The sequence below is a fragment of the Fukomys damarensis genome, unplaced genomic scaffold (assembly GCF_012274545.1).
Source record: "Fukomys damarensis isolate Sample0158 unplaced genomic scaffold, DMR_v1.0_HiC HiC_scaffold_33, whole genome shotgun sequence".
NCBI lineage: Eukaryota > Metazoa > Chordata > Mammalia > Rodentia > Bathyergidae > Fukomys > Fukomys damarensis.
This window is the reverse complement of record NW_022900945.1, coordinates 37,425,611-37,443,337: the sequence shown is the minus strand read 5'-3', so window position 1 is coordinate 37,443,337 and position 17,727 is coordinate 37,425,611.

Here is a 17,727-nt window from a genome sequence, read left to right as displayed (position 1 = left end):
GATCCAAACACCCTCACTGAAGCAAAGATAGCCTCTTTAATACATGGTGTTGGAAAAACTGGGTTTCAATTTGAGAAACACTAAAACTATATAACTATATCTATATCTATATATCTATATCTACATATATATATAAGTATGTATAAAACTATATCTCTAACTATGCACCAAATGAAAATAGAGATGGATTAAAGATCTATGTATTAAAACAGAAACTCCAAACTGGCTGGAAGAGACATTAAGTAGAATTCTTGAAGACATTAGTGTAGGAAAAGATTTTATGAAGAAAACCTCAGTTGCCCATGAACTAGCACAAACAATCAACACTTTGGATCTCTTCTTATTAAAAAGCCTCTGCACAGCAAGATAAACAACTAATAGTGTGAAGAGACAATCTACAATGTGGGAAAAATTTTTCACCAGCTCTTCCTCCGACAAAAGTCTACTATCCAGAATATATAAATAATTTAAAAAATCAGACCTTTCAAATTTAAAGACCCAATCCAAAATTGGGCATCTGAATTGAACAGACATTTCTCAGACAAAGAAGTAGAAAGAGCAAATAAATATATGAAAAAATGTTCAGCATCACTGGTCATTCGAGAGATGAAAGAAAAAAAAAACACTGAAATTCCACCTCACTTCAGAAAAATGACTGCTATCATGAAATCAACCAATAACAAATACTGATGGGGCTGTGGGGTAAAGAGGGAGCCTACTCTACTGATGGTGCTTGTGTAGACTGGTGCAACTACTGTGGAAATCAGTATGGAGATACCTCACAACTACGGGATTGGCTGTGGGGTAAAGAGGGAGCCTACTCTACTGATGGTGCTTGTGTAGACTGGTGCAACTACTGTGGAAATCAGTATGGAGATACCTCAAAGAACTAGGATTGGAGCTAGGATTTGACCCTACTATTTTCCTGCTTGGACTTCCCCAAAGGATTAAAAGAATCACATTGCAATGATATATGTGCACTCATGTTCATAGTGGCTCAGTTTATAATAGCTAAAACTTGAAAGTAGCCCAAATGCCCATGAACAGGAGACTGGATAAAGTAAATGTGTATTTTTTTTAATGGAGTACTACTCAGCTATAAAGCATGTGAAATTAGAGACATTTATAGCTAAATGGATGCACATTGAGATGATACTCAAGTGAAATAAATAGGATTCATGTATAAATACTGAACAGTTTAGTGCAAGAAACAAAGTGTAAATAGGAGTAAAATAATAATAGATAATGTGAAGACAAGGAAGACAAGGTGCAAAGGGGAAGTGGGAGAGGGGAAAAGAAAGACAAAGATGGGAATGGAATTAACATGAAAAAAAAGAAAAAAGGAAACAAAATCTGTAGATATGGTGGCGTGGAGGGGTTGAAGGGAATGCAAGGGAATGGGGAAAAAAATAAGAACCAAGGTGGATCATGTAAAAGTGCAAGTTTCCAATGAAGAATGTCATTACATTGTATACTTTAAATGTAACAGAAAATTACTTTTTAAAAAGAAAGAATCAGACAATTTCTACAATTAAATGACACTTCCAATGCAACATATTGGAATCCATGGGACACAGTATCTTGAAAGCACTGTCTTGAGGGGAATTCATAGCAGTGAATACTCATATTAGGATGGGGGAGTGAGCACAAATAACCAACTTGAAGCTGAGCCTCAAGCTACTAGAAAAATAAGAGCAGGACAAATCCAAAGCTCATACAATGCAAGATATAAAGGTCAGAGCAGAAATCAATGCAATGGAGACTAAGAGAATGATACAAAACAATCAAAGAAGCAAAGAGTTGGTTCTTCTTAAGAATAAACAGTGTTAACAAATCCTTAGCCAAACTTATCAAAAAGAGGGGGAAAAAGACCCAAATCCATGTAATTAGAAATGAAAAGGATGAAAGTACAATGGACTCAGCAGGAATTCAATACCTACTTAGAGAAACTATATGTCAACAGTTGCAAAACACAGAAGAAATGGACCGATTTCTACATTTATATGAATTATCAAAGTTGAACAAAGAAGACCTAGAAATTCTAAGCAACCCAGTATCATTCAATGCAATTGAAAATGTTATTAAAAATTTACCAATGAAGAAAAGTCCAGGTCATGATGGTTTCACTGCTGAGCTCTGCAAGCCATTTAGAGAAGAACTATTTCCCCTACTGTTTAAATTCTTCAGTGAAATTGAAAAGTAAACAATACACCCAAATTCATTCCTGGAAATAAGCATCACATTGATCCCCAAACAAGAGAATGATCCAACTGAAAAAGAGAACTATAGGCCAATTTCATTAGTAAACATAGATGAAAAAATCCCTAATGAGACACTGGCAAACAGATTTCAGTTCATCAAGAAGATGCTACATCCTGACAAAGTAGGATTCATCCTAGGAATGCAGGGAAGGTACAACACATGCAAATCAATAAATATAACACACTATACTAATAGAGCCAAGGACAAAATCCATACGGTCATCTCAGTAGATGCAGAAAAAGTGTTTGACAAAATCCCACATACATTTATGATAAAAACCCACAAAATATTATAATAGGTGGTCTCTACCTCAACCTGACAAAAGCCATCTATGAAAAACAGCCAGTATCATACTAAATGGTGAAAAACTGAAATCCTTCACATTAAAATCAGGACTAAGACAATGATGTCCCCTATCACCACTCCTATTCAATATAGTTCTGGAAACATTAACCACAGCAGTTAGACAAGAGAAAGAAATAAAGATATTAAATGAAGGAATCAAATTATTTGCAGATGACATGATATTTTATATAGAGGATCCCAAGAACTCACCAAAAGTCTTCTAGACTTAATAATCAAGTTCAGTAGTGTATCTGGATATAAGGGTAACATACAAAACCCCTTAGCTTTCCTGTATATGCACAACAGACTCACTGAAATAGGAAGTGGAGAAACCACTGCCTTCACAACAGCATCCAAAAAAATGAAATACCTAAGAATCAACTAATGAAAAAAGTCAAAGACCTCTTACTCTGAAAACTGTAGCACTCTGAAAAAAGAGAATGTAGAGGATATCAGAAAATGGAAGACATCCCTTGCTCCTAGGGTATAGTGAAAAAGGTATATCTATCTATCTATAGATAGATGATAGATAGATAGATAGATAGATAGATAGATAGATAGATAGAGATAGATAGATAGAGAGATAGATCGATAGAGAATGAAAATGGCCACACTTCCAAATCCTCTATATAGATTCTAGGCAATCCCAATTGAACTAACAACAGAATACTTTACAGACCTTGAGAAAACAATCCAAGAATTCATTTCGAACAAGAAGAGACCTAGAATAGTAAAAACAATTCTAGGCAACAAAGGCAAGGTAAGGGGTATCACAAATTCCAACTTGAAACAATAATACAAGGCTGCTGTGATAAAAACCGCATGGTGCTGGCAAAGAAACAGACCTGAGGCCCAGTGGAACAGATTAGAAGATGCAGAAATAAATCCAGATATACTCAGCCATCTCATCTTTGACAAAAGAGCCAAACACCCTCACGGGAGGAAAGATAGCCTCTTAATAAACAGTGCTGGAAAAATTGCGTTTCAGTTTATCAAAGATTAAAATTAGACCTAAATATCTCAAGGAGCACTAAAGAAAAATCAGAGTGGATTAAAAATCTAAATATTAAAACAGAAACACTAAGCTGGCTGAAAGAGGTTAGGCAGATCTCTTGAAGACATTGGTGTAGGAAAAGATTTCATGAACAAAACCCCATTTGCTTGTGAAGTAACACAAAGTATCAGAAAGTGGGATCTCTTCTTATTAAAAAGCCTCTGCACAGCAGAGAAACTACAGACAGCCTGAGGAGACAACTACAGTGTGGGGAAAATTTTACCAGCTATTGTTCAAATAGAAAGTTCTGCTGTCTGGAATGCATAAAGAACTTTAAGAATTCAGACCTCCCAAACTTAAAGATCCAGTCCAAAAATGGGCATCTGAAATGAGCAGACATTTCTCAGACAAAGAAGCAAAAGCAGCAAATAAACATATGAAAAAATGTTCAACATCACTGGTCATGGGGAGATGCAGATGAAAACAAGGCAAAGATCCCACCTCACCCCACAAAGAATGGCTGCTATCCTGAAATCAACTAATAACAAATGCTGGTTGGGCTGTGGGGGAAAGAGGAACCCGGCTCTACTGCTGGTGGGAGTGCAGACTAGCACAACCACTATGAAAATCAGTATGGACATACCTCCAAGAACTTGGGTTGGAGGTCCCACTTGATCTAGACATTCCCCTACTGGGAATCTTCCCAAAGAATTAAAAGAATCATACTGCAGTACGTTCATAGTGGTTCAGTTTATAATAGCTAAAACTTGGAACCAGCACTGTTGCTCATCAACTGGAGAGTTGATAAAGAAAATGTGTTTTTTTAAAATGTAAAATGGAGTACTACTCAGCCATAAAGAATGATAAATTAGAGACATTTATAGTTAAGTGCATGCACACTGAGGTGAAAGTGTTAAGTGAAATAAATAAGACACATGTGTAAATACTAAATAGTTTCTCTAGTGTGAGAAACTGAAAGTATAAATAAGGATCAAAAGGTATAATAGATAATGTGAAATAGAAAGAAAAGGTGCAAAGAGGAAGGGGAAATGGGAGAGGTTGGGGAAAGGAAAGAAAGGAATGGTATTAATATGAGAAAAGGAAAAATTGGAAACAAAATATTTTTAAATAGGGAGGGGTGAAGTGGTTGAAGGGAGGTCAGGAGGATGGGGAAAAGATAAGAACCAAGATAGATTAAATAAAGGTACAAATTTTCAATGATGAATGTCATTATATCTAAATGTATATTTAAAATGTTCAAATATAACTAATTTTTAAAAAGAAAATGTAAAACTAGATACAAGTAGGACTATCACAAACAAAAGCTTATGCAGAGCATGGGAAACAGCATACCAATGTGAGGAGATGTTTACATGTCATACATTTAATAAGGGCTTAATAGCTAAAACCACTATTAAAATGGGCTAAGAGCCTGAGTGCACTTAAAGAAGACACACAGGTAACCAATAGGTGTATGAAAAATGGTGTACATTATCTATCATCACATAAATACGCATAGAACCCATTTGGATGTTACTTCACATCAACTAGAATAGCATTACCCATGAGATGTAAAAGAGCAGGCTGGGAAAGATACAGAGAAATTGGAGCTCATATGTACTATTTTTGGGGGTTTTTTGTTTTGTTTTGTTTTGTTTTTGTTTTTTTTTGGTACTGGGGATCGAACTTGGGTCCTTGTGCTTGCGAGGCAGGCCACCGAACCTCTGAACTAAACCCCTGGCCCCTCATGTGTACTATCAATGAGAGTATATATTAGTACTAGCTTTCAGAAAAACAGTAAGGTGATTCCTCCAAGAATTATAATAAAACCACTAGATAATCCACCAAATTTACTACTGGATATATATATCTAAAGAAAGCAGGCCAGGCATACTGATACACGCCTCTAATCCCAGCACTCGGAGGCTGAGGCAGGATTGCCATGTCTTCGATGCCAAACTGAGCTATGTAGTGCATTCAAGACCAACCTAATCTTCATAGCTAGACTCCATTAAAAAAAAATACAAAAAAAAAAAAAAAAAAAAAAAAAAAAAAAAAAAAAAAAGATGGTGATCTGGGAAGGAAAGATGATGAGAGGACAGATAGGGGTATCAGAAGTAAAAATGATTAAGTTACAATGTGTATATGTACCAATCCCCCAAAAGAAATGTAATATTTTATCACAAACATATTATAATAAAAAAGACAGGTAAAGTTACAAGTGGAAAGAAGAAGAATATAAAATTTGCCTGTTAAATAGGCCCTGAATTCTTATTTATTCTTTGGAGCAATTTTCATTATAGCCAAAACATGAAACTACACTAAGTGCCTTTTAGTAGCTGAACAGATAAATAAAATGAAGTATGAATATATAATGAAATACTACTTGGCCTAAAAAAAGAAACCCTGTCATATGTAACAACTTGGATGAATTAGAAGACATTATGTTAAGTGAAATAAGCTACAGAAAGTCTAATACCACCTAATTTCATATCCATATGGAGTCTAAAACAATCATGCTCAAAGTCAGAATAGAATGGTGGTCACAAGTAGGTGGAAATAAGAAGATAATTAAGCAAATGTTGGTCAAAGTTTTAAGATTTCAACTAATAGAAAAGAATAAATTCAAGAGAATTAAAATATAACATGATGATCTAGTGCATAACAATGTATTCTATTACTGAAGATTTCTAAGTACAGATTGAAAGGAACCTCATCACCAAAAAATCAGTACATGAGTCCCTGTTTATTTAATTAGATTAATTTTTCAATTCCACATCATGTGGCACATCATAAATGCATATGACTTTTGTCAATTAAAATAAATTTAAAAATCAAACAAAAATATTAGTTAAAGTAAAAGGGTAAATTTAGTTGATTAATCACATAATATTTCATCTCTCTATATGTATGTGTTCTGCACTGCTGAGTTTGTTCTTGACTGTGTATTTTGTTTTTGCCAATTTGGCAGTAGCATATTTGTTGCAAAGAGTCCAGGGAAGAAACTTCAGATTTCTGCTGTCCCTCTGGATGCCTCTGTCTCCTTAAGAACTTGATTCACCTTAAGGGAAGAATTTAAGGTGCCAGGTAAGGTGATCACTCTGAGTTGATAAGTACCTGATTCATATGTGAATCAAAGCATCACACTGACCATCATAAATGCATAAAAATATTAGATCTTTCACATTTCTTAAACTAAAACACATACACACACACATACACACACACACACACACACTTACTTGAGATTTTTTCTTATAATCTGATAATGATTCCCACCACAAAAATATATCTTAGGCTCTCATTTGAAGAGTTAGAGGCCATAGGAGGAACAGCTGCCTTATCCAGTTGAAGTTGTTCTAAATTAACGTGTACAGAGGAAGTGATCAGATTGTCACATATACAAGAACAAATTCTCCTATCCAGGTCAACCTACACAGGTCCAAATCAGTAAAGCCACCTGACTTACTTATCAATATATGTAGAATAAGGCTGGGTATTTAGCTCAGTGGTGCTGCCATCTGCTTCACAAGTGCAAGGTCCTGAGTTCGATCCCTGGTACAAAAAATATCTATCTATCTATCTATGTATCTATCTATCTACCTATATACCTATCTATATAGAATAAGAAATATCTGTTATTTTATGCCACTAACTTTTGACATGTTTGTTATTCACCAAAAGCCAATTGAGACAAACCTATATTTTAAAACAAACTTAATATAGGATAATGCGTGTCTACCATTGAATACTATTCAAATATTAAATATAATGCTCATGTTTATTTGTACACATGCAGATATATTATGCATATATAGGAACATGAACTAAAAAGAGTGAAAAGTACACAAGAAACTGATGCAGTTATCTTGATGGAGGAGTTAGGTGTTACAACTGCTCTTTACATTTTGTCTCTATCACACTTGAAAGGTATTAAAACTGCAATACGTAGGAATTCTTGATTATAGAAATATTTTGGGGTTCAAATTCTTGCTATTGTTTGATGTACTCAATGCACTGGCAGGTGAATAACTCATTTGATTCATTATCTCTAATGTACTTATTATATGCAAATTTTAAAAGATTAAACCTTTTAGCACGTTCTATATATTCTTAAGTTTCTATATATTCTTAAGATTACAAAGTTAATAAAAATAGTACCTACTTTACATATTTACCTTGAGGGCTGGATGAGTTACAATATAGATTTTGAAGCCAAGTCTTAATAGGCAGGATCTACTTAATAAATATTAGCATTCATTATTTTTTATTGAATAGAAACAGCTTAGAGTGATTGGTTTATGAGTCACACCATAAATGAAATGCTCAGTATGTGGAACTGGTGGGATATCACAGAGGAAACATATCTATGGCTAAGAAACAAGGCCTAATGTGAAGACTGTGAACAACATCAAATACAGGGCTGAACAAAGCATAGATAATTACTTCACTTGCTTTCTTAAATTTCCAAAGTAACCTGAACCTTTACCAGGCTTGCTGAAAGATATGAAGTCTCATTGACATAGTTATTTGCAAATGCTAATATACTTGTGAATAGATTTGAAAGACCCCCTTGAACATGTTACACCCCAGCCCAACAATATATGTTATTATGACTTTGACTAAGAGTCAGAATCAGGAAGGAGGGAGGGCCTTTATCTCTGTTCACTCATTTGAGAGGCTACAGCTTAGGAAAACGCGTCTGTTCGGCAGGAATCCAAAGCTCTTGAGTTGTTGCAAATACAACATTTTCTTTAGAACACATAAGAAAGGGAAAATTACAGAGATGTTATACATAAATTGAAATGCCAGCCTTGGGAAAAAAACTGTACCCAAATGGGGATTTTTGTATAAAATATCTGTTTCTTACCTCAAGTTTGGGCAGGGAAGAAAGACTGAAAGAAAAAAAAAACAAAACAGGAATATATTTCATTATCATTTCATATCCCTGAAGAAACAAAGCAAAACAAAAGTCATTTTCTAAAGAAATATTTCTCTACCACTATAGCCAAATTGATTTGCTTTTTATACTGCCTAAACAAATATAGTAAAATCATATTTAAATATTTCCATGAAATATTAATATGTCAATACAGTGAAGGCTATTTCTCAAGGACAGAATGTAATTACCTATTCTTGCTCCTAGCTCATGCTCCCGAAAACTTCATGGTATAAGCAATGAATTTAGAACAAAGTAGTACCAAGTACTTTCCAAGTGTAAAAGACCACAGGATAACATGAATAGGCCTGAACCAAGGATTCTGCAGCAAATGTGTAATAAGGGAATCCAGAATAGGGGGTAACAACTGTGAGACAATGGCAAAGAAATAACAACATTAGCAATTACTGAAGAATTTTCCCAAGTGGAAAAATGACTAGAGAAGAGAGGCAGAAACATGGAAAGCATATTCTAAATCTCAGGCAACTGATATTTGAAAGGAAAGTTTTTACAAAGATGTTCACATCATGATAGATTCTGATAATTTTTGATACATATTTTTCTGGGAATATCAGGAATGGTAAAAGATAAAGATTGGCAAAAACATCCAGAGAGAAGGATGGAGTGTGACTAGAGGAGTTTGTACAGCAAAGTTTATGTAGAGAGAGGAAGGCTGTTATGGCTTATATAGGTGTCCTTCCAAAGCCTCATACTCTCATACGTGGGGCATTGAGAGGTGAGGGCATGTGACACTTGTGTGTGGATCAGTCCACTGAAGAGCTCTTCTCCAAGTGCTGTGCTGAACAGTAGAGTCTGATGAGAAAAGCCAGTCACCGTCAGCTTGGCTTGGAAGGGTCTGTCTCTCTTCATGGCTCCCCCTCGACTGTCTCTCTGCGTCCCATATTCTACAGCATAAACAGCGCTGCCACCCCGCCTCGGAGACAGCCAGCTATGAACTGAAACCTCCGTAAACTGTGAATCAAAATAAACCCTTCCTCCATTAATTTGTTGATGTTGGGTGTTGTGTTCCAGTGAGCAGGAAAGTAAGACAAGGGCCATAGGAGTTAGCTGGGTGAAGAAAAAGGAATTAAAAAAAAAAGGGACCTCATCAAAGAAATCTCATTCTGACTGCTCATTCTGACATTCTGATGAGTAATGATTTTATTGTAATCTTTAGTTAATCAGAACAGGATCAAAGCTTTCTCACATATCTTGGTCAAGATTCATACATCCGAATTATAGCTAAAAATGGACAATTTAAAAATCATTTTTCTCAGTTCTAATAGTGGTAATTATGCACCATGATACCAATGAGATCCCTTAGTAGAGAGAAATATTTTAAACACTTTCCAATACTACTTTGTCAGACATGGTTGGTAGATATTTCACCTTGTTCATGTGCACTTTTCATAGCAGAAATTAGAAAAAAAATATGGGAAATGACTGATAGGAATAAAGGCCCACGTGCAGAAAATAAATTAGTTATGCTAGTAAATTGTAGAAGAAAGTTTAAATGGGCTTCTATGGAGCACTGCACTGTTATTCAATTTTTCACAGTATGAATATAAAACCATAAATAGATATATGCGTGTGTATTTATTTATTTAAAAATATGTCATTTTTCTGAGCATAATGGTGTATGGCTGCAACCATAACCCTTGGGAGACTGGGACAGGAGGATCACTGAGAGCTCAGCTCCACACTGAGCCCTAGCCTCAAAAAACAAAAACATAAACAAACAAAGAAAAAAATATTCCATTTTAGCATAACATTTTTATATATTGCATTGTAAATAATGCAATTATATTAGAGGTAATGTGTATTACAAACTTCCATTATTTCCCAGTATGAATAGGTTCTAGGTCTATAAGCTTTATATAGTTTTCACTTCTTTGACAGCAAGTGAAGAGAAAATAAACATCATAAGCTTTGGTTCAGCTGCTGGTATATTTATAATCTCATTTCTTCAGGGGTATAGTAGTATGATATATGGGCATCTCTTTTGAAAATTAGTTTACATAGAGAACCAAAGTTGATTTTTCACACAATATAATAACAGCCAGATTTCAAAGTGCTGACAATAAAATATTTTTAAAGAATATGCAAACATTTTCTGTCATCTTCAATGACTTTCCTTCCTTATCTCTTCTTATAATAACACACTTATTTCTCTTAGGATATAAAAACAATGATAACTATATTTATTTAGGTTATGATTGTAGTATATTTTTATTTGTATTGAAATAGCTGTCACAGTATTAAGTATAATAAAATATGACATTTTGGTTAGGATTCATCTTATTTGTTTTACTAAAAAATGTGCGTATTTAGAAAAGCAAAGACAGATTTCTTATTTTCTTAATCTTTCTTAATGTTTGCAATATAATATACTATTTATGATCATTTACTTAAAATACATTTTGCATTAGAGTGCATTATGATTGACATAACGGGGAAGAAAGTTAAAACTTAGCAACATATAATCAGGTTTCCAATGTTCCCTTATCCTTGATTTCTCTACTATAATCAATAGCTTCATAATAGTATTTCACATGTACTGTGTGTCTACCAGGTAATATACCAAACATGCTTTATCTACATCTTCATACTTAGCTATTCCAACACAAGTAGGTAGAACTGAGGCTGAGAGAAATCAACATTTCCATCTAAGATTCATGACTTAACATTCAAACAGTATTACAACTCTGGGATGAATCACTCCCAAGGGCCAGCTTTCTTACCAAAACTACCCAATACCATTATATTGTAGGTGAAGTTTTTACTAAACATAATGGTGCAATCTGTAATTTTATGCATATCGGCTATAAGTAGGTTCTACTTAAACAACTTTTCTTAGTACAGTAATATTTTTAAATTGTGCTTATCTAAAATCAATATAGTGCAGTAATTATATAAAAGTACACTATTTATGAAGATCTAGGTATTCTTCAATTTTTATTTTGATGATTAACTGTTCAATGAGTGAGCTATTGTGTGATTTCTGAGAGATACACAAATGTGCTCAGAAAAACAGCTGGAGAGTAAGTGTGCATAGTTCTTTCCTTCCCTTTTTCTAAAAGGCTTACAACTCTGACAACTTGTTTCATGTTCTCATCCTTATGTTCTGATGATCAGTTAAAATGAGCTCTGTTATAGTTAAAATTCTTAGAATTCACTACTGGATTTTCTGTGAAATGTTTTGTTCACTTTTCAGAATTACACGCTTTTCTAGTACAGCACATTCTTACCAGTCAGTGCCTAAAACTTTAATGCATCTCAATATTTTTTCCCAAAACTCAGTTTGGAGACAGCTTGAACATTGAAAAGGGGGTACATATTGAAGATATACTCCTAAGTGAAATAAATAAGTCACACATGTGTAAATACCGAATATTTTCTCTGGTGTGAAAAACTACAATGGTACATAATATCCTAATGGTATAATTGACAATGTGAAATAGGAAGAAAAGGGCTAAAGGTGTAGGGGAAGTGGGAAGGGTAGGGGAAAGGGAATAAGGAAAAGGAAAAAACATGAGAAATGAAAAAATGGAAATAAAGTATTTGTAAATAGCAAAGGGAAGAGGGAGTGAAGGAATGGCAGGGGCATGGGGAAAAATAAGAACCAGACCTGTCTTCTAAAGGTACAAGATACCAATGATGAAGGTAACTGTACTGTATACCTAAAATGTACCAATAAACTCAGTGAGAAAAAAATAAAGAGGTTAGTATAAAAAATGAACAAGGTTTATTCTCATAAGTGTCGAACCTACACAATCTGCTGAATATGTGCACTAATTCCTCATTTCAGTACCACACACTTAGTAACTCTTGATTCATTAAGCATCAGTGCTGACTTCTACTCCCTGAGGCCTACCCCCACCCAGCTTTTCTCTGCCTAAATTTGCTGTGGCCATCTCTCTAGAGTTCAACCATTACTTCTCTATTCAGTCATTTTTCAACTTATCAAATTTTAGTATCAGAATAGTAAATGAAAGAATGTATTTGTGGAATTTGTCAGCCCTTAACATATACATCAAAAAATAAATTGAAGGTAAGTAAGGAACTGTTACAACTAAGGGGATAGGATTCAGAATAAATGAAAATATAATATCTCAGGGATAGTTGTATAGTTACACTGAACTAAAAGGATTTTATGAGAGGGCATGATTAAGAGAAATATAAATTCTTATGATTGCTACTTCCATATTATGAAGGTTAAATTGTAATTATTAATTCTGCTTATAATATCTACTAATCTAAGGAGGGAAATAGGATTTGGCTTATTTAGAGAACTTTTCACAAATCACGAGGTACTTGGTAGATTAAAATAAGTTTAACTCACTGAGTATAGATAATGAAAGGATATACATGAAAACTAATATCAGTCCTGTATGGAAACACACATCTGTAATGGCAGCACTCTCAGAAGTTGAAACCGGGAAATCCCAAGTCCCAGCCTAGCCTGGGACAATTTAGTGATGTAGCAAAGCCCTGTCTTTATAACAGCATTAAGGCTAGCTGTGGTGTCACAGGTCTGTAACTCCAAGTCCTTGGGAGGCTGTGGCAGGAAAATAGCCATAAGTTCAAGACAAGCTTGGCAACACAGTGAGTTCATGAGCAGACTGAACCACAAAGTGAGACCCTGTTTCAAACATAAAACCAAACAAGAAGAGAACAAAACAAAGCTATTATACAAATTTCAAAAGAGCATCTTCTGGGACAACCTATCAACTGTACATTAACAAAATCCAATATTGAACTCATGTAACAAAGTAAAACATAAAGAAATAATATGAATGTTAATGTGCTGCTTTAATGTGATACCTTTAACTTTCTGCCATAAAGAAGTATAAAGGAGTTATTTGTATGAAAATGTGTGCACCTTGATGCCATCATGCTAAGTGAAATAAATTAGGCAAACAAGCTTTGATACCATGGCTTTTCTTATATGAGAAACGCAAAATACAAAAAAAAAAAGTAGAAATTAATAAGAAATAGACAGATCTTTTTCTGAAACGGAAAGGGGACCAAAAGATGAAAGGATTAAAGTGGGAGAGGTAGAGAAGAATATGAAAAGAAAATGAAGAGGTTCTGTGTATGTGTACCAACTCCCCACCAGGAATACAATCATGTACTTCAAACATGCACCGATAAAAGTAAAAGTTTAAAAAAGTAAGCACTGCAATATATTTGTTTCAAATAAACAGATAAATTTAAACGAGGTTATAACGCAATGTTTCTTAATTTAAAAGATTTTTCATGTAAAAACGTACATGTAGTTTAAGTGGTTTAAAAATATTCTTGCCTGGGGCCAGGGTTTTAGCTCAGTGGTTCCACCATCTGCCTTGCAAGCGCAAGGACTTCATTCATAAAAATATATGTTTAAAACATTTTATCTCATTATTTAAAATTTGTATGTTATACAAACTTTATGTTATGTAACTTTTCAGCATAAAATTAAACACACATTTTTGATATAATTATTGAGATTTTTGTAATCTATTTATACTCACCACTGCTTTAAGGCTTATGTAAATAAATGCATGTAAAAAAGCCCAGGCTGCCCTTTAAATAGAATGGATTTTTAAATCAACATTAGTGGATTATGAGAGGAAATCTAAGAAAGGGATTGAATATCTCTAAGCAATTTTTGAGTTTTATATAAAGATTTCCTTCCATATATTCTTTTGTCCTTCCTCTGAAAGACCTTTCATAGTGGTAGCACAATTACAAAATCCAAACAATAAATGGTCTCTGAGTAAAACAAACTTGATAGCCCCCTTTACAAAGTACTGTCACATATGGCCATGGCCTCTGGGTACCAGTCTGGAGTCTTTGCAGCAAAATGAGATGATATTTAGTGAGAGTGCTATTGGTTACATAGATGTCTGCTCAAAATACTGGGTTTGGAAAGTAATTGAAAAATTTACAGTTAAAAATCATTGCTTTAAACCAGATGTTGTGGTGCACTCTTATAATCCCAGCTCTTGGGAGGCTGGGAGTTCGAGACCAGCATGGGCTACATAGTGAGTTCCAGGTCAGTCGCAACTACACAGTGAGACCCTGTCTCAAAAAACAAAACAAAACAAAACAAAAATCATTGTTTTAGTAGTTGCCTGGGTATTTTACAAATAGATAAATGATTTTCATATTGAATAATCTCAAAGACAAATATTTTAGTTTTTAGGATATTCTCTAGTAATCTGATCTCTGACATTCAATGGTGAGTATTTCAAAATTAAATTGAAATATTAATTATATAGCCCCATGTTATTCAACTAATATTATTATAGCACAACACTTCATGTAGCCTGTGTTGGGGACAGAAAATGTTAAGACTCAGTTCAAAGGAAGTTTGGAAGTGTAATTTCTGGATACTTCAATTTTTCTTAGATACAAAATTCATACTTAAGGAGAAGTGACAGCCCTCCCAATTTCTCTTCAATATTAAAGAACTTTTACTATTCTGAAAAGATGCATCATACTCATTTTATTAAGCAATTTTCTATACTTAATCACTGTTTTTGCTTATTTGTTTGTTTTTCACTATCTGTTCTTTTCTTGGCCAAAAACATGCACTCTTTCTAGAAGACTAGCTTCTCCAAATTCCTGGGATTTAAGTCTAAAATAGAAAAATGCTTCCTTTTAAATATAAACCTTTTTAGTATTTATTTTTAAGCACTATTTCTGAAATGCTTTTAAAGGCTACTATATAGTTAATTCTCATTATTCTAACACTTTATTATATTTTGAAAAACCAGCATCATAAAACTTTTGCAATTATATGTATGTATTAATATAGCATTGAAACTATTATATGATATAAACAATTTTGACAGTCCTACTTACCAATAAAAATTTCTTGACTCAGTATGCACAATATTGTGTAACAATAGAGAATAAAGATAAATTTGGCAATTTATGGAGGAAATTTTTCCTATTGTTCTCATTATTTCTAAGTAGCAACTTTGTATATGACACTGAAATAGAAATACACAAAAATTAGTATTGCATAGCCCTGCTTTAAAAATATTTTATAGCTTATGCAATGTCATTGTTTTTATTTCATCATCTCAAGAGAAAAAGAGAATTTGTTATCCCGTTATTAAAACTGTGCTTTTAATATCTTTTGCATATCCCATGTTTTTTTCAGTATTCTGACATTTATTTATTTATTAGATATTTTTAAATTATGCCCTTTGCTTCAAAGCCTCAGGACACAAGATGGATAAAACTTTTCATTAAATATTTAAATAAGGAGAAAAAAACAATCAAGTAGCAACATAATAACCAAACAAAAAAGCTCCCAGCATAAAACCACAGATCTCACTTATTGAGACAGATTCCTTATTTAAAAGAAAATAATTGCGCGTGGTTTCTTTAGTAATATGTATTATTAATGCTTAAATTGAGTACAATAAAATCTGAATTTTGTACAGGGGACTCTGGCTTTAATAATTAAAGAAGTTGATCAGTTTTGCAACTCTTTGGCTTATTCCTAACCCAATTCATTAAATAATTTAGACACTTTATTAAGGAAATATGATTTATGGTCAGACAATTTATGCAGTTCATTTTGAAGTGATGCAACCTTGTACAAGCAATAAACCTATGGAGTTAGTTTAATGCATATATAGTGAAAAACACATATTCATTGTTCACTGGTATACTTACCAAAATAAGCAACATGTATTATGATAAACAGGTATGAGTAAAAATATACAACATTGTAAAAGCATGATTCTGTTCAAATACCAGTGTATAGAAAATTGCTGCATTAAATGATGTTTTTCCTGAAATATTTTTGTTTCTTCAGAAGAAAGCCTAACATATAAAATATATTCAATAAATGTTGACTCATATATAAATGAGGTAATTTTCCTGAAAGTTGTTTTTATTTTGATAATCTGTGCACATTTACTTTCTTTACTTCACTTGATTTCTTTATATCTAACATCTTTGCATTAAAAATAACAACCATGTTTAGCATTTGAATTTGTGTTTTCTTTTTAAGTTTTACATATGATTAATCATAATTATTTATCGGGTAAAAAGTAAAATATGTAATGTAATATTAAGTAATTTTGTTTTGATTTTTACTCAGTAACACATCAAAAGTGATAAAATATATAGGTTGTTTCTGAACACATACTTAGCATTGATTTTAAAGCTAATAAATGCTCATTTATTTCTGTTGCGATAGGTCACACTAATATGAAGAGGTTCATTTAGAACCAAGAAAACCTACAAGTCAGTGCACTGTGTAATCAAGGAAGGACTTTCCATTTTATTCAGGAAGGTTTGAGGGTCCATGTATTATAATTAATGTTCTGATTCTCTTGGAGTTTTTATATGATTAGGATTGAAACAAATTAGTGATACATATACATATATATCACTAATATATGTGTATAAATACATATAGGCATTACATACACACAATATATTATATACACATAATGTATGTACATTATATACATATTTACATACATTGCAGTTGCATAGATTTTACACCCATTTATAAACATATGATATGTGTAAATATACATATATCATGTATACATATAAAATATACATATATTTTAAGCTTTATTCTGCCTTTACAGTAAAGAATTTTGGACATAAGGAATCTTGGAAATTTTGGTTTGAGAAACTATAGGTCATTTTTATATTCACATTTACAAAGAGCCATACAGAATATAGTTTGTATAACTTTAATTAAGTTTCACTTTTCTTATAGGGTGTACACGTATTTTCTTTCCTTTTCAAAATTTTCATAATAAACATGTCCGATTCATCTCTGTAATATTTTTAATCTTTATAAAGCATCACTAAAGAAATGGAAAAACAGTTTAATTTCACTTATATTCCATACCATAATAAAATTCTTGAATTTTCCAGTAAAACTGTGTTGTACTTAAAAAAATTTTCCCCATAAAAGTCCCAATATTTTGTGAATTTATTTAGAAAGAAGAGAAGTAGCTTCTATTCAAAGTATAAATGTTTATAATTTTTTGTCAGCTATAAAACTATAGCTTATACACTCTTTTACTATTTTATAGAAAAAAATTAAAAAGGCAAATATAATAATCTAATCTCTTCTTCCTATGTAAGAACCAACAACCAACAAGGGTTAGCTCTAGTTTGAAAAGATATTGTATTAATATTCCTTTTAAATTTATTTTAA